Below are 6,000 nucleotides of genomic sequence, written 5' to 3'. Positions count from 1 at the left end.
ATCCTTCTATCAAACCGCTGCGGCGCGCACATGCATGCATATAGATCAGACAAAGGATTAAACATATCATTTTGTATTAAAAAGCCCGTTTGGGAGGCCGGGAAGGGGCGGCAGACAACAGAGTTGAGTTTCCAAAGAAAGCACGACGACAAAGATTAAAGGCACTTATTAATACCAGGCCTCAGCCGTTTAAATAGAACAGTGTGACAAATGGTTTTTAGAATTGCGTGTTTGTGAGCCATCAGCCTTGTATTCCAATTCAATTTTAGTGGTAATTAAATTTCGTTTATATATAATTATCTCGCAATCTTACCTAACATCTCACCGCAGCCCACACCTTTGAAATAAAAGCAGGCGTGGGATGCGGCACCACTTGCGGTTAATCTCTTCATTTTGCCAAAATGACCATAAAACCCGAATGGCACACTGTTCAATACAGAACAAAAGAACACATGCAACTGAGAAGTCCCAGATAAGATTTTCTATTTTCTTGTTTTACATTGGGATGCGCACACTTGCTTAATGCAAATATCTACAACGGTTTATAAGCCCTATGCTCATTCAAAAATGACACCTTTGCACGTGACCCCGAATCAGAACAGACATAACTTTGTCCCCAAAGTACGCAAGGGCGGGGTTGATGTATACATAAGTACAAGAGAACTACAAATTAATACAATTTAGCAGAAATATAAATGAATCATTTTTAAACGAGAAACGAAAGCAAACGGGAAATCTGTGTGCCTACTTAAAATGATGGCGTAAACATCCCTTAAGAAAACGTGTGGATCCTTTGCCTAAGTAATTTAAATACTGGATAGGAAAACAAACATGCCCCTTTATTTACGCGTTTGAGCCTTTAATGCACCAGGGTGTTTATCGCATGAAAGTGATGGAAGCACGCCGATCCAGACACGCCGAAGAGAAGTGTGTTTTTCTCTTGGTTAAGTGACTCGTCTTGCCTCATGCATCGGCGCAGACCCTGACAGCCCGCGGGATCTTAGGTGAGTTGCACAATGCTGTGCATCGTTCATCACTTTTTGAAAGAATACCACTTAATACGAACATCCAGAGAAGCCATGTGCTTGCACCGGGTGGGAGTTCTCATGCATTGCCCTGTGCTCGGTGTCACCCCGTAACCTACTGTTGTTTGTACACAGATGCCATGGCAGCATGACCGGCCGCTTTCATTTTCAGCCCATAGGAGCTGCGGTGCGAGCCTGGGCACAGGGAACAGGGAGGTTTCTTGTCGTCATCCGAAGTTGCAGTGTTGTTCTATTGGGGTTTGCAGGAAATTAGCAGTGGTTTTAGGGGTGGTGCGACATAAGAACAAAACACATGCCTTATAGGAAAGGCTGGGGTGTATGAGTTTCTGGGGTGCAGCAGTATTCCTTGGCTGGTGGTGGCTAGCGGCAGAGCAAGCATACGAGCACCGCTGGCGGTTGCCACTTTGATAAATCATTGCACCCCCGGGTTTACCATTGCATTTGGCCCGCTTCTGATCCCATTGCACCCCGGATAACGGCGCTGTATAAGTGGGAGTATCGGCGGACCGTCCAGTGTGTCGCCGCCTGCTGGCCGAACAGCCAAATGGCATTGTTCATGCGCTTGTTGTTGTGAAGTTCAGCGCCTCTCCAGAAAGAACTAGGGGCACGTGGAAACGAGAAATGGCATTATATATTTACATGCCAGGCTTGTGTTTCGGAAAGGCCGTGGGGTTGGGAGGGGGGAGGGAGGTGGGAGGTGGGAGTCCGCTGCATTAACCAGCCTGATGCCAGAATAGACACACCCAGCCTAGAATCTGAGCCAGGAAATAATTTGAAGTTCTAAGAATATAAAGAAAATATTGTGGCCGAGATATATCCCAGAGCCAAGAATAAAGCTGATTTGGTCAGAATATGACTATTTTCCAGGCAAGCGTTGGCTAATGAAAACGTTCAGAGATCGATAATAATGTGTTGGACATTCTAGTCCACTAACAAAAATGTAAGCGTGAACCTGTTTTATGCTTGAAATGTTGTCGGAGATAGAGCTGCTCCTTAGTTGGGTTCTGAATCCTTATAAACCCTGTCCCTTGACTCAGTTTACATTGGGTATTGTATGGCCGACCCTTTACTCCTTTCCCCCCAAGAGATTCCCAGAGATGATGCACTTTATATTTTTTCGTGACTTTTTTTTAGCTGTTTGTAATAGCTCTGTTGTCCGCCGTTGAAGTCTGACAATTTTAGGAGCAGTAGACCAGATTATTACAAATCTACATATTACCTACTTGTTTGTCATATTTGGCTTTAAGTGTTTTTTAGGTCTCGCGCCTAGTGGTGCACTGCGCAGCAGTGCTCGCACAGCGCAAGACATTTTGTATGTGAAAAGCGGGGAATGTGAGCTGACCTAGGAATCGCACACGCTCGTGCATGTGCGTTTCCTTTTGAGCTCCCCCATTGGCCTTTGCGTGCGTCTTATTGTAAAAGACTGCACGCAATTGGCCCGAGGCGCGCGCATAGCTCGTCCCATGGCCTATTGGTGTCTATTACGTGCTTGTGCATGTAATAGACACCAATAGGCCATGGCTCGCAGTGGCGCGCACCACTCGCGAGCTTGTTCCCTGTTGGTTTCGTCATCGCAGAGCGGGTGCTGTACGTGCTTAGTTAAAATAGCAACCTTGTAAAAAAAAATAACGACAAAACATTCTGGTTGGTTCTCCGTTGATTTGCAGAAGGCTCTGGTGAGTGGGGGACCCACGAGCATTTCCAAGTTACTATACTTTCACCTGTGTTTCGGCTGGTGAATATTTGAGTGAATACTTATGTGCATCACTGACGCGTGCGCAGATCGCCTCACGGTTTATCAGCTTTGCAGTGTATGTGCTCTTAATTACACAGAAGGAGTCTGTTGGCACGTTTTCTTCAACGTGTGTACCTTCGAGTGCTTCGTAGTTTCGTCAGCTGATCCAGGATCCTTCTTCCGACAGCTGCGTGTACTGGTATTCCTTGAACCTGATTTTCGTTACTATCTGGCACAATTTATTTCCGCAACTTCAAGCATGCGTCAGTTTCCTAAATTACTATTGGTGTGTATGGAATTGGACCGTCTTTCATTGCATTGCTTCAGTTACAAGAGAGCCAGTGACCCCTTCTTATACAGCGTATTCTACGTGTAGGGAATGGTACCACAAGTTCTTCTGAATATTTTTGGTGAATGGAAGGACAGCCCATACATGACAGCATACTAGTCTGGAACGAATTGAGTTCATACTGCTGTGTAATCTGCCGGCCCCCTAGAGGTGGATAGATTTTGCCTGGCACCTTCCCTCTACCCAGGGTGTAGCGTTCCAGTCAAAGCTGCTGACTTTGACCCTGTAGCTGCTTGTGTTTGTAATTTGCAGTCTGGGGGAGCCAGGTTCGAGTCTCGGTGTGAGATCACCATCCTGTGATTCTGAGCAAATCACTTAATCTACCCTGCCTCAAATTATGAATGTGACCTACTCAGGGCTTTAAGTGGGATGAAAAACCTGGGGTGTCACTCAAATGGGCGTGGCCAATGTAATTAAGGGCGTGTCTTAAAAACAGTAAGCTAAAAATCTGTGCTTAGCATAGTGTGTCCCCGACTTCTATTTTGCTGTTTCTGTCATTGCACCCAGATATATGATACAAGTAACATCATACCTACAACAAGTCAGGACTATTGGTTTTGTCAATAGTTGTCAGTTGTATAAGATAAATAAGCAACAACTATGGCTTGTATATAATATTGAAAAAGCTTCCCATTAAAGCCCTGGTGACACCACGACAATTTTGCTGCAAAGTTGTTAGAAAGAGCAGTTTAGTAATGTAGGAGTTTTTGAGACGCACTCCAGGGAGGCTCTTGCGGCAGAGGAGAGGATGGAGGCTCCAGCTGGCCACGATAATGGAAATCATTACCACACAGACATTTGTGATCAGTTAAGAAGCATAGCTGCTCCACAAGGCGGAGGCCGGTTCAAAATAAAAGCTCCCTGCCCAGGTTTGCATCGGAACACATCTAAACGCACGCTTATCGTAGGTGCGCCTTTTACTATTCATGTTACCGATTCACGAATTGTTTTAATTATTAAATGCACCGTCATAGGGACATGGCGCCGTACTTTTGCATCGGAATCTGTACGTACAGGCCAGTGCAAGGGCAGCATCTGGCTTCCGATGTATCGGTGGCCCGCAAGAGTGCTGACTAAAGCACCGTTCAAAGTTTTTAGGTTGTAGATGTTCAGAAATATAGTGGGACGTTTTATCGTGCTCCCCCACTTCTGTCCTCTCAGGTTTCTCCCCTTGAGTCTTCTTTCTGGCAGTCATCGTCTCTTCCTATTTCTCTTTGCCGCATAAAACTCCCCATTAACTTGAACTTTAATTCTCATTCTCCCGTTCACACCACCTCCACTCTCCTCCGCTCTGTCTCTCTCACGTCTCACCCTCCAGCCTCGCACAGATGCTCAGAATAACCCAGGAGGCCGTGATGAGGTCTGATCTGAGCCAACATGTAAGCAATATTGTTTTACTCTCTTGAATTAATGTTCTCTTAAATTCCTGCACATTTCCTTCTCGCCAGGAATGGCTTAACCTTCTGTTTGTGGGCACCTTTTATCGCCTTATTTAATTATTCTGTGAATCGACTTTAAGAAGTTGCATACATTTCGAGTAACATTTGACCAAACAAATGTTTTAAACATTCAGCAACCTCCCTAAATGAAGAAAGAAATCCTCTCAAACGTGCATGCTCAAATAAATAGTTGTAGCTACACAGCCGTTCCGTGTTGTTGTGTGCCCTCGTATGCCTCTCCTGGCCGGATAAGCAACAACGTGTTGCATTCCGGGACTTGCAGTTCCGCTTTTTGCATTGCAAGTATAGTTTAAATTAATCCTAATATGAAAAGCGTTGGGTAAAACTCTAAAGTGGCTGATGACGACACAAATGAGCAGGGCACCTTGGTAAATGTTCATTATTTATATGTTTTAAAGTTTTTTTGGGGGCGCCTTGTATCAGTGTTATGCTACCTCAGAGCACTAAATCATAAGCTAAATAGATTTGTAGAAAACAAGCATTGGGGAAGCTAATCGAATTGAAGTGCTGTTGGGTTTGCCTATGATTGTTCGTGTACTGGGGAGCAAGCACAGACAAAAGCATCTGAAACATGAATGCATTAGGAAACAAGCATTTGCAATGCAATAGGTCTCGCATTTACGTGAGTTTAAGCTATTGGCATTGTAAATGACAATGCCTTTTATTTACATTAAAAAAAACATAAATAAAAGTCATTGTCATTTACAATGCCAATAGCTAAAACTTATTTTACATGCACTGCTTAAAGCCTAAACAGGCAACTAAACAAGCAGTTACAAGTAAAGTCACCTTGCACAACAAAACACATTATAAATAAATTGGTACAGCAAATGTAGTACCACCAACCTATATTTCTCATACGTTCATTCCGACATAATATTACTATATTTTATCATAATACAAGCACACACAATCCCACTCTATAAACTTTCCTCCACTTTCCTCAACTCAACACCACTCCACACTAAACTACTCCACTCCACTACGCTCTATAATAATTTCCTCTACTCTATACTACACCACTTCACTGTACCACACTACACTCTATAGGTCTACATTAATAAAATTCGAGCTAGTAATGTTGCATTAATTTTTGCTACAAACAAATTCAAACTTTTACTAATGCGAGACCTATTGCATTGCAAATGCTTGTTAGTATTTGCTTGGTATTTCACTGACCAGTTATAACTTATTACATTATTTAATTCAACCAATGGATACACATGTTTATTAAAGGTTGAATACGAGTTATTCACGTTAAAATGTATTCACAAAGTGGGATACATTTTCAATCAGAGAATGTCCCAAATACACCTAAAGTGGAAGTACAAGCCATTTGTCTCCGAGCCATGCAGTTTCTGTCATCAGCACTTCTCCCATTTTCCATATGAGCAGTTCAAACATGAATGA

Source organism: Triturus cristatus, chromosome 2_1 (genome assembly GCF_964204655.1).
Source record: "Triturus cristatus chromosome 2_1, aTriCri1.1, whole genome shotgun sequence".
NCBI classification, from domain to species: domain Eukaryota; kingdom Metazoa; phylum Chordata; class Amphibia; order Caudata; family Salamandridae; genus Triturus; species Triturus cristatus.
The sequence above is the reverse complement of the archived record's forward strand: the minus strand, read 5'-3'. Positions refer to the sequence as shown.